Here is a 25,247-nt window from a genome sequence, read left to right on the forward strand (position 1 = left end):
AAGGCCATAGTGTCCACTCATAGCAGTAGAATTCAGTTTCTGGCGCTTGATTAGTAACTTAACTAGCTTATTTATTCAACATGTTGCAAAGTGTAGAAGGAAAGAAGGAAAGAGAAAAGGAAAAGAAGAGAAGAGAGGGGAGGAAGGATAGAAGAAGGGAGGTAGGGAAGGAAGTAAAAGGGGAAGAAAAGGGAAGGAGGAAGAAAAGGAATGAAAGAAACATTAAGCACCTACTGTGTACTGGGCACAGTGCTAAGCACTTTACACATATTACCTCATCTAATTCTCTCTTTGCACTGTCTCACCTAGCTACTTCAGTAGTTTAGCGTGGTGCATAGTCTATGGAAGGGATCTTCAGCCTGTTGGTAGTGGAGATGTCAGTCCTTATTATCAAGGTCTAGAAGTGGCATGATTTGGGGGAAGAGCATTGAGCCTTCTGTCTGTAGACCTAGGTTTAAGAGCCAATTCTACTACTTGCTCATTTTGTCACCTTGGGCAAGTTTTTGTCCTTCTTTGGTCCTCAGATTCCTTGTCTTTAAAATAAAGAGGTCAGACCACTTGCTCTCTATATCCCTTCCATCTTTGACATTTTGCATTCTAAGGACCTTTCCAACTTTGAAATGCTATGTTCTTAAGGTTTCTCAGGGACCTATAGGGTACTGATGGTATAGTCCATGACCATTAGAAGGTAAGACAGAAATAAAGGCAGACCTCAGGTCCGAAGAGGATACCCAACAGTCTCAAGTCACATTCCCTTTCCTACTTTAAATGCTGACAAATTGGAAGCAAGGAATGTCCCTGGTTACTGTCTCAGGAGTGACTAGGTGGACCTTCCTGATCCACTATTTTCTGGTTTCTATAAGAATAGCTCAGCAGAGCGGAATTTGCAGGTGAATCCTAACTTGGCCAAATCTAAAATGATAAGGTAAGGGACAAGAGGCAATGGGAAAACACTGGACTTGGAGAGGAAATGTAGGTTCAAATCCCAGCTTTGATGCCTCCTGGCTCTGTGACTTTGGATAAGCCACTTTCTCCTTGATTTTGGACTCATTTGTTTCAGCTTAATAGAATACGGCAAAGAATAGCTTTGAAAAATGACTCATCAATGGCATCTTACACATTTTTAGAACCATCCGCTGGTTTGTATGAAATAACTGAAGGTGTGATAAAGAAAGAAATGGAGACTTTAAAAGTTGTCACTCGATTGTCTCCCAAACCTCCTGTCTTGCCTCCACAACCATACTCTTTCCTATGCTTGATCCTAATAATAACTATCTGCTGACATCTCCATCCAGTGTCTTACCAGAGTGGCAGTGACCAGGCTGTCCTTAAGGTTAAACCAGTAGAGCCCAAGGTCTGGCAGGTCCTACAGAGCTGGGAAGGCTTTCAGTATGAACTTGGTGAGAGAGAGAGAGAGCTCACAGAGGCCCAAACTAATTAAGTGTGGTGAGTCTTGTCATTAGGATTTAGAGGTATAAGGGACAGTAAAGACTAGTCAAGCCCTCCCTCCCTCTTCAGTTTTACAGAGGCCAGAGAAGGTGAGTGAATTGCCCCAAATCAGGCAGTACTTAGTAGAGCCCTTCATTCACTCCTAGGCCCTCTGTTTTCTACTCTTTTCACTAACAAAAGGTTAGAGATGATTTTTTTGGCCGTGGCCACACCTGAAGACTGCTAATCCATGGAGTATTTGCTCTCTGTCAACAGCTGGGATAGCCATGCTCACAAAAATGAGGTTCTTTTGAAGGATGGATAGAGGGTACACGACAAGTACTATCATTCCATTTTACAGATAAGGACATTGAAACTCAGAGAAATGAAGTGACTCATTCAAAATCACAAGTCAGTAAATGGCAGAACCTGGGATTTAAACCTACATTTCCTTGTCTTCAAGTCCAGGTTCACCGTACCTTGACTACCTAAATAAACAGCCCCTTCTATTGTACTCTGCCCTGCCTGGTTCACACTTAGCTGCCCTCGGTCCTTCCAGACCACAAGTAAATTCATCTGAGGTAGAATAGTTCCAGTCATGGGAGAGTGAATATATGATCACCTTCCAGGTAGGCCTTTGATGGTTCAGCCATGAGTGGACAGTTGAATGGGGGAGATCTGGGGGCAGGGGGATAATGCCTTCCTGAAGACATGGAAATCCTTTGGAGCAATGTATCACAAAGCCCTAAATGTTGATGGTGTCAAAGTAGGATTTTTTTATTCGAAGGAAAGGGAAAGGATGGCAGGTTGGAATTAACCTAAGGTTGATTTTTCCACCAAGAACAACAGCCATCCTAATACTTACCTCCACAAAAAATCTTCTCTCTTCTGGAGTCATAAAAAAGTTGAATTATGCAACCTAAATTCTTTTTTTACTGGTATAATAAACAATATCACTCTCAACAAATACAAACTACAAAATATGTAATAAATACCCAGATAAACCTTAAAATTGTTTAGATTTTGCTTAGAAAAATAAAAACTACACAAACATAAAGTTTAGCCAAATCAGAACAATGCCCGTCTATTTGTTCCCTTCCTTATCTTGAATCCTGCTCTCTGTGTGCCTAGAAAGTTTCATTGCCTTACTTTTGAAGATGTGGTTATAGCCTGTGCATGTTTTTATTTTGCTGGCCTCGCTTTGGATCACTTCATATAAGTCTTTCCATCTCTCTTTATATTCTTCATAGTTTTCATTTTTATGGCCTTCCATAGTGTTCCATTACATTAATATACCATAATTTATTCTTTTGATGAAGCATCTTCTCTGAAGATGGATAGATGTGCATATAAATATTCTGAATTTCTGTGTCTCTTTATTTCCCTTGCAAGCAATAGCTCCATTACCCTGAATCTGATGGCTTCCATATCACAGGCAGCATGGGATTTTCCCTGGCACTGCATTCCAGACAGAAATGTTTTTAGATAATCCAGTGCTTTTCTCCTACCTTTGTTCACTGCCTGCTTTTCCTTTCTCCTTTAGCAACTCACAAGCAGCCTCTGCCACTGCCTCTGCTGCAAGTCATGGTCCTATTTAGTTCATTAACAACTTGCTCCATTCCATAAAGGAGAGTAATCCTGACCATGTAGTCTTTCTGCATTAAGCTTCCACAGTGGCTGGTCTGTCTTTCTCCCTTCATTTCCATTCCATGCTGTCAAATTGTTTCCAGGAAAGTGCATTCAACAGACAGAATAAATTACTGCTTTCACACTGTAAACAAATGGCCCAAATCCATTTTCAAGAACGATTTTATTTGTGGAGCTAATGAAAGGGCTATGTTATAACAACAGCTCTCATTTCTAGAGTATTTAAGATTTAAAAAGTTATTTCCTTGCCACACCTCAGTGATGGAAGTAGTACAGAGATTATTAAACCTCATTTTACAGGTGAGGTAATTGAGGCACAAAGAACTGAAGTGAATTGGTCCCACAGCTAGTAAGTGTTGAAATGGTATTGAAGTCATGCCTCCTGCCTCATCATGATGTATTCCTCAATTGAATCAACTCCTTTCATAATTTTATCTCACTCCAAAGAATTCACCAAATATACTGTGGCACTTTGCATAGGAATTTGTTGTTCCCAGCCTCCCCAGTTCGTAAAATGCAGTTAGGAGAACAGAGAAGGGTGCAACATCAACAGAAGACAGGTAGAAGGACCAGTTGGAGAGAAGAAAGAAGAACCAGGATAGTATCCTGTAGAGAAAATACAAAGAGGAGAGAGTTCCCACAAAGTAGCATCACATGACATAACGGGGATGTTCTGAAGCTGCCCAAGAGGCGGTTGTTAAATTTTCAGTGTGAGCATTTACATCTTAGCAATCGTTTTGATTTATTTGTTTTGTTGATTCCCAGATTTCAGAAAGCAATGGAGAAAATGTTAATGATACAGGTCAAACATAAAAGGATGTCATTATGTACATTTTTTTTCCAATGAGCCAGTTGTTACACATTTACCCACACAACCCTGCAGAGAAGTCATCCTAAACATGTATAAAGGTAGCATTAGATTTATGGATTCAGAGCTGGAAGAGATTTTGTCCGTCATTTAGTCTAACTCCCTCATTTTACAGGTGAGGAAACTGTGGTCCGGAGAAGTCAGAATATTTTGTGCAGGGCCAGATAGTAAATAGAGACAGCACTCAAATCCAAGTCCTGGGGCTGTTGATCTAGTGCTCTTCCAGATACATCATGGCTCCTTACTAACGATGGGTCATTTTCCAACCACATACCAACTACTACCTACTAAATTGTCAATCACCTTATGGAGCAGGGATTGTTTGACCTAATCTTTGTACCTTCTCCAACACTTAACACATAGTAGGAGCTTCATAAATGTTCGTTGAATGAATGAACATCATTAAATCCTCATTAGCCTACTACCCTTCCCAAGGAGAACCTTCTATGGAACAAGCCAACTTCCATTTTAACTTGACTTTAAACTGAAAGACTAGGGAGAATCTAATTAGTAAAGTGAACATCTAATATTAATCACTCCCTTAAAATTGACAAGGGAGGCAGTTCATTTAACCACTTAATTGCTACAGGTTTTTATGGGCTGCTGTTTGCCGACATCTTTAATGAAGAAGTGGTAAATCTAAGGGAGCTTAAAATTTTAATTTTATACCGAAATATTTTTCCTTGTTCTCATGTTTGTAGTCAATTCTCAAGGGTGTAGTCACATGAAATGTTCTTTAAATGAACATATTTGCTAACTGGCATGATTTCAGTTTTTAAAACATTGGTTCCAGCAATTAGGCATTTTTTTCAGTTCCCAGATGACTAGAGAAATTCGTCTTGATTATAATTGCTCTTAGCCACGCATATCTAATTTGTGTCTTTTTAAGTGTTAATTAGTAAACAGTTTGAGCTGACATCTTTATGTGTTTGTGTGTTGAAAAATGGGGCTTACTGTTTATTTAGCCTGGGGCTGCTCCTGCTGGCTGTGACATCAGGACATGGAGGTGAAGTGCACAGAAGCCTCGTTTTGGCAGCCAGAGGTTCCAGGAAGCAACCTTGAAAGTTCTGCCTTGGCTTGGGTTGCTGGTGGAGCTTTCTAGTGGGGACTTTGTGCAGACTTTTATGGGATGTGAAGGCGTACTTTTTATGGTCCCATTGAAAGGACAGATTCCCCATTAAAAAAGTATATTTTCATATCCCCAGCATAATTGTTTCTTCTTTCAGAAGGGTTCTGTGCTAAGGAATTTGAAATTTGCTTTATAAAAGCAAATTTGTGGTTACACAGCACCATCTAATGCCTTCTTTCTGAACTGCACTTAAAAACTCTGGATGCTAGCCTTAAAGTGTGTGTGTGTGTTTCTATAAGAAACCTGTAAAAGTAGGTTTACTGTATCTGTAGGCATATTTATATTGTCAAATATATATGTGTAAATATATCTCATGTAGATATAGTTATGAACTGGATCTGTGATTTCACTGGCATAGGGGATTCCCACCTGAAGAAACTCTTACCATTATAATTTATCATCAGCGAGTCTAGAACACCTGAGAGGTTAAATGACTTATAGAATCACACATTAATACGTACATGAATGTATATATAATATATATGTATTCATATATCTATATATACATGTGTGTATATATATTCATACATACATACATACACACGCAGATCTCTCTACGTATACAGGTAGAGAGGTGTGTGTGAGGGTTCATGTGGGCAAAGGATTAGCCCTGTCTGCTTGGCCCCAGAGAGTAGCACTTAGAGTTCTAGTGAAACACCATTCTTAGACTCAGAGAATGGAGAGGTGAAAGGGACCTTACATATAAAGTCTCATCCCTTTACTTTACATGAAACTGAGACCCAGAGAGCTCTGGGTCACATGTGTAACAAGGAACAGAATTTGAATCCAAATCATGGTCCTCTAGACCCCCAAGTCCAGTGCCCCTTCTATTATTCCACACTCTCTGACCTCTAAGGACAGTTTTGAGATTCTCTGATTTTACTAGTTGAGACTTACCTAGTTATAAACCATATTGAACCTTTTTTTTTAGAAGCATGAACTGCTTTGGCCACTTATGACATAATTTTAGACTTTCTGGTCTGGCTTGGATTTTTTTAAAGTAGAACAGTATAGTTAATCCCATGTGCTAGAGATCACCACAGAGGTATCTGAGGTCAGTACATCAGATAAATAAAAGGCCTAGAAGAACCCAGTTGAATAAAAGGTGATGGCCCTGGTGGCTTGGCAGATGTAATCCAGGGTGACATTTTGAATTTGTCTACTCTGGCCACAGTTGTGAATTTTTCACTGTCATGAATTTAGCCTGTTCATGAAAAATTAAACTTCTGATGGATAGTTGTTCTTATTGTTTTTGTAAGTTATTTCTAAACATAATTTTTTCTCTCATCTTTTTATTGGCATTGAGAATTTTTCTCCCTCATGATTTAAATACAATGATTTTTTAAAATGACATATTAGATGATGACTAAAGATTCCTTTCAAAACAAAACAAAAAGTTAGCCTGGGATTTGGGGAAGGACTATTTCACCTTGAAAGAAGGAACTTGTAAAAATCAGGAAACAAAGACTAGAGATGAATGGCCACTTCCCTAGGAGGTTTAGGTACTAGATGCTCCTAATAGGAATGTAGGCTCCTTTTGAGAAATAAAGTGGTTTGGTTGGTTGGTTTGTTTGCCCTTGGGTCCCTTAGAGTAAGTACTGTACATAGAGGAGTTACTTAAATGCAATACCGGGTCTGGAGTTAGGAAGATTCATCTTCCTGAGTTTAAATCCAGCCTCCAACACCTACAAGTTGTGTGACCCAGGACAAGTCACTTACCCTGTTTGTCTCAGTTTCCTCATCTGTAAAATGAGCTGGAGAAGGAAATGACAAACCACTCCAGTATCTTTGCCAAGAAAACCCCAAATGAGATCACAAACAGCCGGACATGACTGAAACCACTGAACAATAAGTTCTTGTCACATGTTTCTATCTCCCCAATATCCTTAACACAGTGCATTGTGCATAATCTATACAGTTATTCAAAAGATTTTATATTACATTTCTGTGGTACTTCCTCCATTGAAGCAATTCTTAATTACCTCCCTCCTTAGACACTTTCATGAGTCATTGCCCTAGAGCTGAAAGAGACCTTAAAAGGTCATCTACTCCAATCCCTTCATTTTACAGATGAGGAAACTATGGCCTGGGGGGAGCGGGGAGGGGGAGATAAAAGGGGGTGTTCCCTATCCCTGACCTTGAGAATAGTTTACCCAAGGCCACATAGAGGTCAAGTGTCACAGTAGGATCTGAGCTCAGAGCTGCTGGCTCCAAGTCCAATTTCACTAAGGATTTGGTGACCAACCTTCTGATAATGAACCTGACCACATTAGCTAGGCTGCTCCTTGGAAGATAGTTTCCAAGCCAGAACACAAAAGGTTTCCATCTTGAAGGTCCAACTAGACCTTGCACAGCCTTGTCACAATCCTCAAAATCTAGGGTCACCTCCATGCCACAGTGAGACATCACAGAAGGATGATAAGAATGGGCCTTATAAATGAGAAATGCTTAATAAGTGTTTCTTGAATGAGTAGGTGGATGGGAGCTACACCTTTTCTTTACTCACCATCAGTAAACTACAGTGGTTCCCTGTTACCTAAGGAATAAAATGCAGAGACTCCTGTTTGGCATTTAAATACCCTTAAACCTGGCTACCTTCCTAGCCCCACCATATTGCACTCCTTCATACAGTATGTGGTCCAGACAAACTGACGTCCGGGTGGTTCCCTAAGCATGGCCTTCCATTTCCTCTCCCTGTGTGTATGCACAGACTGCCCCCCCGTCCCTTGAATATACTTTCTCACTCCTCACCTCCACTTTTACAAGCCTCTTAAAGCCCAGTTCAAACACTGCTTCCTGCATGATGCCATTCCTGAACCCTCAGCTATTAGTGCCTCTATCCAAAAAGTCATCATGTACTTGCATATACCTATACAGCCTTATATGTGCACATTCAAACATACATTCCTTAGGAGATACTGTTTCATGTTTATCATTGTGACGCTAGTACCTAGCACAGCATCTGGCCCACTTGAAAAATGTTTGATTTTTGGCTGGTCAATCAGTTGATCTATCTAGAATTCCATCTTGTTGAATATTTCTGTAAATGTCCAGGAAGAAAAAGACTTCACTTTTATATCTGCAGATGAAACTTAGCTCATGCATAGAGAGAGAGATGGTAAAAAAAAGATCTCAAGGCCTTCACTTTTGAGAAAAGTGACAGAAAATGTAGGCAAGTGACAAGGGGTGCATTTAGGGGAAGACACTCCCAAAGTATTTATAGGATGACATATTCTGAGTGATGTGCTATGATATGGCAGGAGAATCTGGAAATTATTGAAGATTGTTCTCTAAAGAGGTTAGTCCAAAAGGTAGGCTATCATCAGGAACAGCATTAGAAACCAAAGAAGAAACACAGCCCTTACCTTGTACACATCTGAACTTGAAATTCTCTGTGTTCACCTTGGGAAGACGAATGTAAGTGAAGGAGATTCAATCTTCAAGCTTTTATGTCCTGGTCACTGTGCCAAGACAGTGCAAAGACAGTGAGTGAAAAATTCCCTACTCACAACATGCTTGCATTCTAACAGTAAACACATGTATGAATGTATACAGAATAAGTATCAAGGAAAGAAATGCAAAGTGGTTAACTACATGGTAGTTGGGGAGGGAGGTCACTAGTAGTTGGGATTATTAGAGAAAGTGTCATGGAAAAAGTTGCGCCTGAGTTGCATCTTGAAAGAAGAAATGGATTCACAGAGGGATAGCTGATGAGGGAATGAGTTCTCGGCAAGGTTGGGGGGAGGGTGTCCATTGTTGGGATCTGGAGTCCGTTGGATGAAGAACAAGAGAAGGCCAGTGTGTCTGGATTACAAAGTGCAGGAGAAAAAGTAATGTTTGCAGTGAGGCTAGATAGAAGGGTTGGGGCCAGAGTGTAAAGAGCTTTATAATTTATTTATATTTTATCCTAGGGGCAATAGGAAACCACTAGCATTTATTGATCATATATTTAAAACACTTTGCAAACCTTAAATGTTAGCTGTTGTTGTTAAGTCATGGAGTGACATGGTCAGATCTGCACTTAAGGAAAATCATTTTGGCCACAGTGTGGGCGGTGGAATGAATGGGGACAAACTGTCAGATAGAAGAACGGTTAGAGGGAGGCAGCTCCAATGATCCAGGGAATATGAGGGCAGATTTCAAAGAGAGGGAGGGGCAGTTTGTCATTGTGTATGACTTTTGAAAATTGGTAGTTCAAGGCACTCTGGCAATATGAACCTAGGCAAGTCACATAGTCTCCTTATGCCCCTGCAGCAGCACCCTTAAGACTATGTTGCAGAAGAGTTTCTGATTTGCTTTGATAGAGGGAGCTTCCTGACCCTCCTGAAATCACAGGTCTGGAAGAATTTGTAAGGGGGGTGGGAGGGAAGACCTGTTTAGTCTGCAAAGACAATTGAGAAGGAATGTAGGTAAAGATTCAAGACCCTGTACTTTTTGCTCAAAAAGAAAGATGTCTTGTGAAGAGAAGACTTTAAGATTTGGGGGGGAGGTGGGAGGAATGTAGGTGGAGGAGGTAATAGCTGTCTTCAAATACTTGAAGAACTAACTGGCAGGGAGAAGAAGGATTTCAACTTGTTTTACTTGGCCCCAGGGGGCAAAACTAGGAACAGTGGATGGAAGTTATAAAGACAAGCTTTTAGACTTAGAATCATAGGAATATAAATGTAGATGGTATTTAGGCTAACCTCTTCATTTTATGGAGAGCAGCTAGGTGGCCCAGTGGATAGGGTGCAAGGCCAGATTCATCTTCCTGAGCTCAAATGTGGCCTCACTTACTAGCTGTGTGACCCTGGGCAAGTCACTTAAAGCCTGTTTGCCTCAGTTTCCTCATCAGTCAGATGAGCTGGAGAAGGAAATGGCCAAGAAAACCCTAAATGTGGTCACAGTCAGAAGTGCCTGAAAAATGACTAAACAACCTTATACTATAGGTGAGGAAACTGAAGCCCAGGGAAGTTAAATGATTTGTCTGAGAGTGGCAGAGCTGGGATTCCAACACAGGTCCTATAAATCCAATTCTACTTCACTGTGCTATCTCCGGTGAGGCAAGGACCAACTTGCTACCAAAGAGAGCTGTTGGAGGAGTATGATACAGGGAGCATGTCCCACCTCTGGAAAGGACTTCACCAAAGGCAGGACAGCCACTTGTCAGGGACATTGTAGAGCAAGGGCTCTAGACCTCGGGTCACCAGTGCTCCCCCAAGAGGTCTGTTGATAGATTTCAAGGGGTCTCTGAACTTGGATGGGGAAAAAAATTACATTTTTATTTTTACTAACTTCTAACTAAAATTTAGTGTTTCTTTTGTGAATGTAGGCAGCAAACATGATTTTGAGAAGGGGTCCATAGGCTCCATCTGAGTCCCTCCAAGGGGGTTTATGACACACAAAAGGTTAAGACCCTTTGTTGTAGAGGGAGTCCTTATTCAAGTAGGGCCTTGGCTAGAGGGTCTTTGAGGTCCCTTTCAGTGATGAGACTCTGTGGTTCTTTCTCTGTTCCACCGATTGAAGGGTTTTCTCCTGAGACATAAGAGAATAGGGGACATGGACTTAGTCACTAAACCCCACTACTTTAGCTCTGAACAAGATAACCATAGGTGAAATGAAAGGAAATGGCTTTTTTTTAAAAGTTGTCCATTAGAGACCACAACTCTCCCATACTTTAGTATGTGGTTTTTATGCCCAACTGACCCCACCCAAAAATAATAATTCATTTAGCTAGCTTGATCTTTGGAATACAAGTTCACATTCCATCAAAAGTCTTATGCTTTTGAAACCTTTCCATCTTGGTAGGAGTTTACAGACTTCAAGAACCCCAAATCATCTCCAATATTAAGGCTAGTAGAAATCACAGAATCATAGACTAAGGTCTATGTGTTTAAACCCCTCGTTTTACAGATAAGTAAACTGAGTCACAGAAGTCATCTAAATCTTGCATCTTCATTTTAAAGGTGAGTTCACAAAATTCATAGGATTTAGAGCCAGAAGTTTCTTTGTTCAGACATTTCAGTCATGTTCGACTCTTTGTGGCTCCATTTGGGGTTTTCTTGGAACTGATACTAGAGTAGCTTGCCATTTCCTTCTCCAGCTCATTTGTCAGATGAGGAAACTGAGGCCAACAGGGTTGAGTCTGAGGCCAGATTTGAACTCAGAAAGATGAGTCCTCCTGACTCCAGGCCCCACACTCTATCCACTGTGCCACCTAGCTGCCCTAGAATCCTTAGGATTCAAAGGAACTAAGTTCAAATGTAACTTTAATCAGTTATTTACCCGTGTGCCTTTGGACAAATCATTTGCCCTTTCTGCCTGAATATCCAAAGAGTTTATATTTTTAAAAATAAAACTACCTGAGTGTACACCCATTGCCTACCTATGGCTTCCAGAGCTCAGATTCTATGATTCTGTGAAGGAGTAAGGGCCCGGCCCACGGGGTAGACCAGTCATGTGGATTTGTGGCTAGGCACAGTTGCCACAGAGTAAAGACTCTTATTAACTTGTCTTCTCTGCTTTTGTACCTTGTTTTGCTTTGATTTTTCCTGACTTGTATATTTCAAAAACTGTTGAGGTTGTTTGTTTGATGTCCCCATTATCTCTACCAGGCCAGGAGAGAGAAATGAATCACAGTTCCCTCAGTGACCAAGTGTGGCCATACCAGTTATGCTTGTAATTTGTTGAGCAAAGCAGGTGTATCTGGGCAGGTAATAGCCCCACCTTTCTCTCACACTTTATGATTTGTAAAATCAGATCCCAAATCTGCTACTTAAGAACTGCATGAATTTTGAACAAATCCATTAACTGCCCTGGGCCTTGTTTCCCAGTCTATAAAATGAGGGGACTGGACCAGGTGGCTGGTGAGCTCCATTTCCAGCTCTAAATCGATACCCTACACCTTCCTCACCACAGTCCTGTGAGGCTGTTCACTGTTTTACAGATGGGAAAGAAAAAGGTTCGGAGAAAGAAAGAGACTTAACCTATAATGACACAAGTAGGAAATGGCAGAACCTGAATTTGACCCCACATCTCTTAACTGCAAGCAGCATGAAGGTTCCTTCCAGTACAGCCAGCCATGTTAGTGTCCATCATCCGCCTTTGACAAGTGCAGAAAGGTACAAACTCAGGCTGAGCAGAGTCGGGGGACAGCTGCGATTACTGTTTCCTTTCCCAGCTGCAGCTTTCCCTGATGATAGCTACAGGACACTAATTCATCCATGAAAATAAATGCTGCCCTCCCTGCCCAGGGCTGAAAAGAAATGACAGAGGATCTGAGTGTAGCCTGAATAGGAATGGCCTGCCAGCATAAGGAAACACACCATCTCTTAGCTTTCATCTGAACTCCTTGGGGGCGTGGGGGTTTCTTTGATTATATGTCAGTGGGTTGCTCTGGCTCTGCCATAGGCAGATACATGTACTCTCTGTGTCTGTGGATAAGGAGAAGCTGATGAAGCAGGTGGGGGATTTGGAGGAAAGAGGTCGATGAGACCCCTAGGCAAAGCAGAGCCAAGGCAGGCAGGCATTTGGGGGGAAGGAGATAGAACTCTTCAGAGTGGACAATAAACTGCAAAATTCCAGATTTGCCAGGCATCCAGTCCAGGGGTGGGGAACCTGCAGCCTCAAGGTCACACTTGAGAACCTAGAGGGCCCCATGTGACCTCGAGGCTGCAGGTTCCCCATCCCTGATTCTAGTGCACCGTATAGTAGACAGGAATCCTTACTAGAAGAAGTCTGACAAGTGGTCATCAGGCTTCTGCCTAAGGATATGCATGTGAGCCACTGAGGTGCCGCTTTAGGACAACTCCAAAGAGACACATTCCAGACATTCAGCTTCAGGCAGGCAAGCACCTGTTAAGTACGTGATGAATACTGTGCCAGATGCTGGAGATACATACAAAAATGAACCACCTTCTACCCTTGTGGTATTTCATTCAAAGGAAAGGAGGGAAGGAAGAGAGATAGCAAGGATGTCTCTAAGGATATTACAGAGTACACATGAAAAGAATTAATACAAGGTAGGTGAGGATGAGATACTTAGGGAGGGAGGATCCAGAAGAGCTTTGTGCAGAAGGTGATGCTTTAGCCTGGGAAGGAAGAAAGAGGTTCTCTGAGGCTGAGCTGAGGAAGGGTGGTGGCCAGTACTGAGGCGTGGAGAGAGGAGATGGAGCATTTGATAGAGAGAAGGCTGACTAGAGCTAAGAATGTAGGAAGGAGAGCCATGTGTCATGAGGCTGGAAAGACAGGATGGGGCCAGATTCCTAAGGTCTTAGAAAGCCAAACAGATGAGTTTATGTTTTAATCCTAGAAGCAATAAGGAACCGCTGGAGTTTATGAAGTCATGGAGTAAAGTGGTCCGATCTGAGCTTAAGGAAAATTGCTTTGGAGAGGACGGACAGAGGTGGCAAGAGCCTCGAGGAAGGGAGACCAGTTAGGAGGCTGGTGCCCTCATCAGACAAGGGGCAATGAGGGATAGATGATGGTTGTATGAGTAGAAAAGAGGGGTCAGATGCCCAGGAGGAGGTGTAGAAACTGCAAGATTTGGCTGTGCAGAAAGAGGAAGAAGAACAAATCAAGAGGATAAAACTGAGGTTAGTAGGTCAGGGTTTGGCCCCTGGGGCCAATCAGAAAAAAAAAAAAACATTTCTTGGGATGCGACTATTTTTTTTATTTTTGTATCCCCAATGCTGAGTGAGCATAATGTCTTACTCCATAAATGCTTAACAAATATGAGATCAAATTGGAACTTAACTTTCCAGCCTTATTACATATTAGTCTCCTTTGTATATTCTTTGTTCTAGCTGATCTGGAACGTGGCCTCTTTCTGCATGCCTGGGATGTTCTCCCTCCTCACGGCTGCTTCATACAATCCTTCTCTTTCCTCAAGGCTCAGTTTAGATGCCATCTCTTTGCTGAAACTTTCCATTATCTTTCCAACTGTGTGTGTTTTTTTCTTTATTCAAACTTTTCCAAAACACTCTGACCCAAGGTGTTATTCTTATGTGTGCGCACATCATATTCAACATTACCCAAAGCTCTTCGATGACAAGAATAGTTATGTTTTTGACTTATATTTCGCAAAAGTAGGTATTTTTAAAATGGCAGGAATTGAGGGGAAAATTAAAATATTTTTTTTAGAAAGAGAGGGAAAAAATAAAAATAAAAATGACAGACAAAAAGCAGACATATTATTAATTGCTTACTATGTGGTAAGTGCATGTGGGGTTGAATTTTGTGAATGTTTAGGTCTAGCCACTGTGCTCCTCTGAAGGATACCCCATCTCCTTGTTGTGGTGTTCCCCCACTGATGCAGTTAGCCACTCCTTCTTCCATGAGTAGACAGCAATGGTGAATTACTGCAGCCTAGACAATCACCCCCTTGCACTTGCCCCCTCTGGGGGTGAGCCCTGGGTGGTCCTCAGATGGCAGGCCTCAGGAAGCCCAGGGTCCCCTCCATCTGCCACCATGAGACTTCTGAAAAGGCTCTTAGTGGAGAAGAGATTTAGTGCCACGCTGCAGTAGCAACCTTCCCTTCCTGCCAGACAGGAAGGGAAGCATTCCCTCAACACAGTTGGTTTAATACGGAAATAGAATTCCAAAGATTGCTTGTGAAGTGCTTGGAGCCCCTCAAATGTCTGAGTTCAAAGGGATAGAGATGGTGGTATTATGACTAATCCTGCATACCAACTGCCAGACTCATCTTCCTTAAGCATAGTTTTCATCATGTTATTCCCATGTTCCAAAACCTTCCCTGACTCTGTTTCCTACTGCAGCAAGTCTTCATTCCTCTGCCTACATTTCAAGACTTTGTATAATCCAGCTCCTCTCTCCAGTCCTGTTTCTCACTTACTCCCTAACACACACCCTCTCCTCTATCAGGTTTGCCTCCACCCTGTCCCACCAAAACATAGAATCATAGATCGAGGTCATTCCGTCCAGCCTCCTAATTTCACAGATGAGAAAATTGAGGCCTGAAAAGGTTAAGAGACTTAAATCAATTTTACTCTCCTTCCTGCACTTTACAATCCAGTCAAACCAGCATTTTCCCATGATCTTTCTCACATAACAACACATCTCCCATAACTTAAAAAAATAATAATAATGAGCATTTATATAACGCTTTGTTTGCAAAATGCTTTACAAATATGATCTCATTTTATTCTCATTTGAACCCAGGGAGGTGAGTAGGTGCTATTATTATCCCCATTTTGCAGATGAGGAAACTGAGGCAGACATAGATTAAGTGATTTGCCCAGTCACACAGCTAATATATGTCTGAGGCAAGATATGTACTCAGATCATCCTGACTTCAGGACCAGTACTTTATCCACTGCACCACCAGCTGATTTCTTGTACCTGTGAACTAGCTGCACCACCATCCCAATGCCTAGATAATATTCTTTGCCTCTTAGAGTCCCTGGCTTCTTTCAGAACTCTTCTTAAGCAATATCTTCTACAACACAAAGTCTCTTCTGATTTCCCTAACCACTAGTGCTTTACGCCGCATGAACTTTCATTTATTTTGTAGATACTTTGTAGAATGTGTGCTCCTTGGGAGCAGGGACTATTTCTTTTTTGTCCCTGTATCCCCAGAGCTGAACATGGTGTCCAGCACACAGTAGGTGCCATAAATAAATTCCTGTTGAGGTAGTCACTGAGAGGGTCAGATTTCGAACCCAGATTCTCTATCTCCAAATCCCGTGCTCTTTCTGTTACACTAGAACATTGGGACACAAAAATCAGTCCCTTTCTTCAAAAAACTAGCATTCTTCTTGGGTTGGATTGTACTTTTGCTCCGCTCATCTTCCCCTCTTCTTCTTTGATCCAGAGTCTACTCCACCTTGCAGGTCCAGCTGAAATGCTGCCTCTTCCCTGAAGCCCATTCTGAGTACCCTGCCTTCACTGATTCTTTCTGTGAGCTCTAGGCTGCTCTGCTCAGCACTTAATGCTATGGGGTCTTCTAGTCCATCTTATTTCTCTCACCAGATGATAATCAACCCACCAACCTGCATTTAAGTACCTACTGTGTATGAGGCACTGTAAATTCCTTGAAATTAAAGATAGTATTTTCTCATCTGTGGTCACTGTAGCTCTTGGTATAGGCCCACCAGTGTAGCAGGTACTCAGTAAGTACTTGTTGGTGAGAAAGTTGGTGGGACAGAACGACAAAAATTTACCACCAAAACTTGAGGCCATGTTCTCTTCTCTACTGATCTTGGTGTCTGAGGAGAGCTGGCTCAGACTTAACCCTGTTTCTATGTAGAATTGGTCTTACCAGGTTCATTTTCACATCCAAATATAGCATCACTGCTGGATGACTCCTCATCAGCTACTGCTGTGCCAGGGCCCAAAGGTCATTCATTCCTCAGAGCATCAACGCTCACCTGGCTGCAAAGTCCAATATAAATTTGACTCTCAGATGGCTTATCTACCTAATAACCTTTTGAAACTCACAAGATTATGGCCTCTGACTTCCTTCACAGAGTTAGGCACTTTGTTGGGTTGTTGGGTTTTTTTTTTAATGGTGGTGGTGGTGGTGGTTTTTAAAAACTCACCCAACGAAAAGCAATTTACTTTTCCATTCAGCACATTGAATTCAACAAACATTTATTAAATATCTGCTGTGTTTCAGACCCTGTGCTAGGCATTGAGGATACAAAAATGACAAGTAACCTAATCTTTACCTTCTAGGATAAGATGCAGCAAATACATAAACAAGTAGGAGCCATGAGTGAATAGATAAGAATAAAGAAGAGTCAAAGAATTCTAGGAAGATAAGTAAGGAGAAGTAAGTTTTTCTCCTTAAATAAGGAGAAATAAAATTTAGCAAAGAATCCAAAGCCTCATGAGCAGGTAGCCCCTGAACTGGTCCTTGATGGAAAAGTGAGTAGCAGAGAGAGGAAAAATCAGAGGCTCAGATTTAGATTCAGAAGGAAAAAGGGAAGTTATGTAGACCAACCCCTCTGTTTTACAGATTAAAAAACCAAGTCCCTAAAAGAAGTGGTTTGTCCATGCTTACATATAATAAGTAGCAGAGGCAGGTTCAGTTTCTGGTCCACCAACTACAAATCCTGCATTGTCTCCCCTGCTCCAGAAATGAGGAATGGCCTTCGGCCTTTGTGACTGCATAGAGGCTGGTGGAGGCAGGATAAGACCAGGGAACAGCTTCTAGGCCGGTTTGTCCGGAGCATGAAGAGGAGTTAATGGGAGAGAAGGCTGGCAGATAGGAGCTGTGTTTTACCCTGGAGGCATTAGAGCCTCCAAAGGTTGGGGGATGAGGAAATAATTTAGACAATATTTCAAGGGGTCTTCTGGTGAAGATCTGTTTGGAAATAGCTGAAAAAATGGGGAGTTTTGGTCAAGAAGATTGTGCCCTCCAGAAGTGAGCCTGAGCCTCCCTCCTGTCGGTGCAGCTTGTGTCCAGGAGAGGGAGCTCGGCACTGACCCTGTTCAACCTCTAGTGACAAAGCCTAATTCACTTTACTTGGATTCTTTTTCATTTTTAATTTGAAAAGGATTTGCTGCATGGACATTAGGCAAGTCTCCTTATTCGAGGGTCTCATTTCTTGGGTAAATAAAAATCCATGCCAAGATCCACTTTCAGAGGTGTGTACGGTGTTAGTCCCTGGGGAGCAAGATGACTTTCAAAAATCAGATCTTCCATCTCTTAGGAGAAATGGAAAAATTTGGGAACAGACAATCCTTGGAAGGTAAGGCAGTGTGTCTACGAGGAGAGCTGACTGCAACACCAGGGGATTGTGCGGAACTTTCACCTGGCGTGTTAGTTAAAGAGAAACTAAGGAGTAGAAGAGGAGAAAGTATGGTAAAGTGAAAAGAATATTGGATTTAAAACCCTGAGACCTAAATTTCAGTCCTAGCTCTGATACTTTATAGCTGTGTGTCCTCGAGCAAAACCACTTACTGTCTTTGAGCCACAGGTTCCTTATCTATAAAACTGGAATTCCCTGTCTCACAAGAGTTGTGAGCACTCTGTCAACCTTGAGGTGTCCTAGAAACAGGAGTTGCCTGCTCATGTCCCAGGCCATCTGAAAAAGGGCATTTGATCTATTCTCCAAATCCAGGGATATACATGTGAAGGGGGAGACAAATAGAGGAAACCTCCATGAGGCCATCTACGAGCTTTTCAGCCCTAGGCTCAAGCCTGGCTTTGCCATCAACTCACGGTGTGACTTGGAACAATTACTGGACCTGCTTCTTCATCTGTAAAATGAGGGTGTTGGACTAGATGACTTCCAGACCTGTTTCAGCTTTAATGATCTAGAGCTTTTTGGTAGTTTCTAGGAACTCAAAGGATTTGGGCCTGTTGGGTTCAGATATAGGGACCTTTGAAGGTTCTAGACAGTTGTTTTTGGGCAGCACAGTATTGTGTATATTCTAGGCAGCTGTTCTAGTTAGTTATTTGAACTGCTAAGTTTAAGTCTTGAAGACATAAAATCGCAGAATCGTAGATTTACAGCTGAGGTGGGGGTGGGGGTAGGGGTGGAGAACGTCAGACATCCAAGGAGTTGGAGCCAGAAAGGAGCTTAGAGATCATCTAGGCCAATCTCCACATTTTGCAGATTAGGAAGAGGCCTAGAAATGAGAAATTATTTCCCCAAGGCCATGCCATCTGGAAATAGCAACCCCAAGATTCAGACCTGAGCTCTCTATTATCAGACCAGGGTGATGAGTTCAGAGCTCCAGTGACTCGCTATTGCCAGACAGATCAGTCCCTCATTCCTCAGCTGGGGCCCCCTGCTCCACAGTGTGTGTCTCCTTGGCATTCCCCAGAACAGCACCATTCCTCTCAAACAAGCCTCCTCTCTGTAACTTGTTTATTCCTCCTTCTCATATTCCATTCTCCCCACTTAGAAAGTCTAGACTTCCCCTTACTCCCACTGTCTTTGATCACCCAACTAAGAAATCTCTTCTGAACCCTTTACCACTGAAGGCAATAGAGTTTTATGAAAAGAGCCCTGGAGTTCGAGTCGGAGAACCTGAGTTCAAATCCTGACTCTCTCATTTAGTATCTGACTTTTGAAAAATCCCTCCCTCTCCCAGCCTCCCTTTCTTCACATGCAAAATCAGGAAGGAAGAGGGACCAGATAATCTTCAAGGTCCCTTGGAGCTCTAAACCCTGTATTCCTGCACCTCCCTTTAATAGTTATATTTACAATGTTGACTATTTCCTTTTTAATTACTTGTTTCCACACATGAAAATTTGTTGAAGATAAAAGATCCTGTCGCTGTGGTATGCACTTGTCACCTTGGAAGAACGCTTTGGAGTCAGGGCTATGAATTCAGAAGACCTGGGTTCGAATCCCAAGTCTGCCACTTACTACGTTTGTGACCCTGGGAAATTCACTTAACCTCCCTTGGTCTCGGTTTTCATACCTATAAAATGAGAAGATTGCACCTGGGGCCTTGAGGGTCTTTTACATCCTCAAATCTGCCCGCCTGTGATCTTGTGATTCTCTGCATCACCTTACAACACACAACTGGGTACACATGGGTACCCAGTAAATGTTTGCAGCATTAATGAAAAAAATGTTATAAATGCTCTAAGACACTAGACTTGGGCGTCAGAAGACCTGGCTTCTAGCCCTGCCTATTTAGATGTTCTGAACCTCCGCTTCCCTATCGGTAAAATGGGGAGGAAACATACTTAATAGAATCTCTATATCAAAAAGGACCCTAGAGGGGCCACTTAGGCCAATCTGTAGCTTGACAAAGAATCTCTTTTTCATCTTCACTAAGAAGTAGTTATCCAGTTACTGGCCTGAAAACCTCCCATCCCATCCTCAGGTAGCTCCTTCCACTCCTAAAGAAGTCAAAATAGGCATACGTTTTTCGCGGTATGGTTTTGCTGTTTGATTCTCTGTATCTTTCCCCACACCCTCAGTGCTCCAAGTCTTCCCTCTAAGGCCACATCAAATAAGTCCAGCCCCTCTTCTCCATGGCAGCCTCCCTAAGCTGTCCCCAGACCCTGGATCCCAGAGTCAGTAAGGATGAGGTAAAAGTCTATGTCTAAAGCCAGTTCTAATCTGGGGGCCATTCTTAAATATCAGCTCCCGTTATGAATCAGCAAACATTTAAGGTCAGCCCCTTGTTGATGAAGCCCCTGGTCCATGACAGACTCTGTCACTGGACATACAGAAATTAAAAAGATACAGTGCCTACTTGCCCTTGATGAATAATGATTTTTATGAGCATTAGATCTGAATAAGTCACACAGCAAACAAGCAAGAGCTTACTACAGGCCAGATGCCATGCTGAATTTTGGGGTTACAGTGGGGAAGAAACCCAGCCCTGCCTTCAAGGAGCTAACATCCTAATGGAGGAAATAGCATGTGCTTAAATAGGTACATACAGATACAGGTGGGAAAGCCAGAGACCAGGCCCTGGTTTCAACTCTTTCCCTAACTCTAGGTGTAACTTAAAGCAAATCACCTCCTCTTTCTAGGATGTAGTTTCCTTATCTAGAAAATGAGAATGTCGGGCTAAATGACCTCCAGAATCCCTTCTAGTTCTTCCATATTCCTCCTCTACTAAAGACCACTCCTGATGTCTTAGAGTAACAGAGAAGTGACCACTGACAGTTTGAAAAAGTCAAGTTAAACAGAGGCTCCATGAGTATCAACCCTGAACTCACATGGCTGGTATCCTTTCCCACTGTACTGTTCACTTCTTGGATTATAGAGTGGAGGCTTAGGGCTGGGGAGCCTGCAGTGGCTCTCTAGGAGTTCTAGTGCAGCCCTTTGACTGAATCTGATTGAATTTTTGGATTGACCTATTGGATTTGGATTTGACTGATTTGGAGTCAGAGGGCTTCACTTGAGGACCTAGAAGGTCACATGTGACCTGTTGTGTCTGTTGTTTGAAGTTCAGCCTGGCTAAGATCTGGAAGCTCAGCTCCAAAAGCCTAGACAATAGGAAATGATTTTTTATTTTCATTTTCATTTGAGCATAGCAGCTCATGGCTATTCAGCCGCTAAGGTTTAGGGCTATGATCTTCAGTGCTTTGAGGGAACAGCCATGCTTTGGAAGTCACAGATATCATAGCATATCTTGATCACTGTGATGCCTACACACTACCTGGTCAGAACACAGAGACAATGGCATCCTTTCTTTTTTTCAAGCATGGACCTTTCTGTTTGCTGCTGTTCCTATGGTTTCTTTTCTGGAGCCTTGGTTTAGGGGTCACTACTCAAATAGGATAATACATGTGAGAATACTTTATAAACCTTAAAACTGCATATGAATCTTAGCTGTTATCATTACTGTCATACCAGCCTCAGTATATCAGCTTGTTTGCTGACCAGTTTGGAATTCTGCTGCTTGCTGGCCCCTAATTACCTCCTGTAGTTATAGGTCCTGTAGGTAAGATCCAAAAGCAGTGACTAGCATGAGAGAGAAGTTGGCTGTGTGTCATCCCTGAAACTCAGTGCCCCATGGCTAGGTCTAGAGGAGGAGATTTGCCCAGGGCATGCCTAGTGTTGGAGGCCCTGGCCTGTCTTCAGCCTGATGAGAGGAGCCTCAGCTTTCAAACTTATCCCCATTTCAAAAAGTTATTTTTGGGGTCCTGTTTGTAATAGCAACTCACATGGGCATAGTGCAGGAGTTCTTAACCTGGGTGAACTGGTTTTTAAAAAAATATTTTGATAGCAGTGTTTCAATATAGGTGATTTTCTTTGGAAACCAAATTGTTTTACGCACTAGAGGCTTTGCCAGACTGTCAAAGAGGGTCATGACACAAAAAAGATTAAGAAGCCTTGGCATAGTTAGCACTTTAAAGTTTACAAATTACAGATAACATAACATATGTAAAGTATTTTGAAAATCTTAAAGTACTTTGTGAATGTTAGCCGTCATTACTGTTTATTATTTCCATGATCTCATTTAATCCACACGATAATACTCTAGAGCAAGAAGTACAGGTATTACTTTCCACCTCTTAGTAATGAACATTTCTACTTCTTAAGTGGTTGAAAGTTTACAAAGTGCTTTCCTCCCAATAGTCTGGCAAGGTAGGTAGAGCAGGCATTTTTATCCCCATTTTAAAAATGGAGAAACAAAGACCTGGCAAGGGGAACTAACTTGCCTATGGTCCCACAGCTGTCTGCAACTCACACCCAGACCCACTGATCCCAAATTCATCCTTCTTTTGTCCCCTCTTTTTCTGCATATAAAGGTAATGCTTTTTCTTGTAGCTTCAGACTGTTAGAACTGGAAGAAGTCTTAGAGGTGACCTAAGCCCAACCTCCTCCCTTTGAAATAAGTAAACTGAGACCTAGAGAAGGGATAGTGATTTGCCAGAAATCACAAAGTTTGTAAGTGACTGAGTCAGGACTTGAACTCAGATCGCTGCACTCTTAAGGCCATTGTTCTTTCTGGATCATGCTAACCCTGAACTTTTCTTTCTGCTGTTTTGCCCTGATAACTGCAGGTGTCTGGTAGAATCACATGACATTTGGTATACGGCCCTACTCACAAAGACAGTGTTCTCTGAACCCTCTCATGCTTCTTCCCAGGGGTGTTAGGACCAATGCTCTTGAATCTCATAAATTTCAGTTGTTATTACTACAGAAAAATAGAATTTTCAAGTTGGAAAGCATCAGCTAACCCAGTTCCTTCATTTTTATAGTATTATTTGAGAGAGTATTGAGTATTGGTGTTAATATCATAGATAAAAATAAAGGTTCACCTTTGTAGAGTGTTTACCAAGGATTCGAGTCCCATCTTTGATCTGAATCTATGGCTCTTTCAGGTTCAGAGCTGCAGTGCTACTTACTAGTAGAAGTGACACATTTCATGTTAGGCCACAAGATGGCGGTGTCACCCTGAACTTGTCCATCCTTCTAAAACTATAGGATTCTTCAGTTCCTAGGGCCTTGGGGGTGGAGAGGATTCCTAACTGCTGGAAGAAGCCAGTGGCCCCAAGTACTGCTGAGAGCTATTAACCCTGACCTGGGCCCAGAATCCCCAGGAAATGCCTCAGGAAGTGCTGTGGCCATTTAAGGGAAATGGGGGAAAAGCCGAGACCAGTCTGGTGAACTGCCCTAGAGCAGAGGGCAAAGGGGCAAGGGCACAGAGGCAAAAGACTTTAGCTTACCCTGATTCCTGCACTCTTCCAGCCAAGAGTAGAGAGAAATAGCAAGAAGTTCTGCCTGGGGGCCCAGAAGCCTCCTATCCTCCTAGAACGTTAGAGCTTAGAAGGGGCTCTGAGACATAAAATATTAAAACAAAGAACCGAGAACTCTGAGCCATAGAATGTCAGAGGTGGAAATCAAATATCAAAGCTTTGACTAGCATGATAGAAAAAAAAAAGGAATAGTCTAGAAAAGCTGCCTTCTAGACTTTGTTCTCCTATTCCCTATATGTGTGACCAGGGCAAGACCTTTTCCCTCTGGGCCTCAGTTTGCCCATGGTTTGTAAAACTAAGTGGCTAAACTAGATGGTGTCTAAGTGCCTTTGCAATCTAGATTTAAATGAGCCTATTAAGCTGGAAGGGACTTCGGACTATAAGCTAGGAGACCCGAAAGGAGCTTTAGAGATCCTCTAGTCCAGTTCTCTCACTATTTTTTTTGTCCAGATTTGTGATTCAGTCCATGTACGGAACTCTCAATATTGAAACTCTCTATCCAAAGCAAATCTACTGATAAGCATAAGAAACTAATAATCTGACAGAGTGCCTGGAAACACAGAGAGGCTGGTTAAATGACTTGGTTTTACTCCATATCAAAGGCATAATTGAAGCATAGGTCTTCCTGCCTCCCAATATTCTCATTCTGTCCACTATACCCATGCCCACCCCACCCCTACCCCAAAACCAACTCCTTACCTTAAAGATGAATATGGTAGACTGTGGCAAAGAGACCCATCTTGGAAACCAGGATGACCTACGTTCAAGTTCCATGTTTGACAAATGGGATCCTGGGCACATCATTCCCAGCGCTCAAGGAAACTCTCTTCTACCAGAGGTTACAGAGAAGATGCTGAAGTGCAGTAGGAGTTTCCTTACTCACGAGTTCCCTACATGGATGAAATTACATTTGGCACCTGTACTCTAAAAATAGAGAAATTAAGGCCCAAAGGGGAAATTGAATGTTGAAAAAGCCCTAAGACCTCAAACCTTTTTCCCTTGTTTTGTGTCTATGTCTGCCCCTAAAAGGAAAACCTTTTGGTCTAACCACTCATTTTACCCTGGAGGAAACATATAGAGGAGATCTGTAGACATTTAGAAAATATTATGTTATAAAGACAGTGGTCTCTTCCTGAAACTATAAGCCCAGACCTTTAGCACTCTGGCTTCTTCAGGGATGAGAGTGTCTCATTTTTATTTTAAGAAAAAAATTCAAAGGCCCTCTTTCTTCTCTTCCTTTTAATGAATGATAGGGAACTATCTTCTGATTTCCACCCCCCCCCCCCCCCCCCCCCGCCAGATCTTAGAGAACCTTGATCCTGTAGATCAGATCTTGCAACTAGCATCTCATTTCATTCTCATTTATTCCTAAACTTTCTCTCAGCAGCCATCCTCAGATGTCTTGATATGAAAGGGCCATTTTCCCATTTGGAGTTGACTTTCTTGTCTTCTTCAACAAATCCTAAAACATGAGATTTTAAATAAGCTTCCGAACACAGAATACTAGAACTAGAGTGAACTTTAGAACATAGCAGGTTAGAACTCAGGACAGAGACTGTTGGAATCTGAAGGGACATTAGAAGATAGTATGCTAGAACATGGAGCACACAATGTTAAAACATAGCATGGTAGATCTAGAGAACAGCTTAAGGACTGTGTAGTTCAGCCCCTTCATTTAAAGTTTTTCTATCTGTCTCTGGTTTTTTATCAACTTCATTTCTGAATATATCCCTTTCCCCAAACCAGAGGCCAATCCTCTAACACAAAGAATTTTTAAAAAGAGGAAACATTTTAGCAAAACTAACAAATAGGTCAGATTATATATGCCAGTGTTACACCCACATCTACAAAAACAGGAGGAAGATGCATTTCCTCACCTCTTATCCAAATTTGGCCATCGTTAAACAAATCGTTAATGAAAAAACATTACTGCTCACTCTGTGCCAAGCACATGCTAAGTGCTGGGGATACGGACATAAAATCAAGATGGTCTCTGCTCTCAAAGAGGTTACCTTTTGTTAGGGAGAGACAGCCAATACTGGGGGCCTCGG

General features: G+C 42.1%; 1 protein-coding gene across 3 annotated transcripts in view; it reads left to right on the top strand.

The window, feature by feature from the left end:
* MVB12B (multivesicular body subunit 12B) overlaps positions 1-25,247 on the top strand; it is a 307,698-nt gene that overhangs the window by 275,032 nt on the left and 7,419 nt on the right. The gene's annotated exons all lie outside the window — the stretch shown is intronic.

The sequence above is a fragment of the Notamacropus eugenii genome, chromosome 1 (genome assembly GCF_028372415.1).
Source record: "Notamacropus eugenii isolate mMacEug1 chromosome 1, mMacEug1.pri_v2, whole genome shotgun sequence".
Lineage (NCBI taxonomy): Eukaryota > Metazoa > Chordata > Mammalia > Diprotodontia > Macropodidae > Notamacropus > Notamacropus eugenii.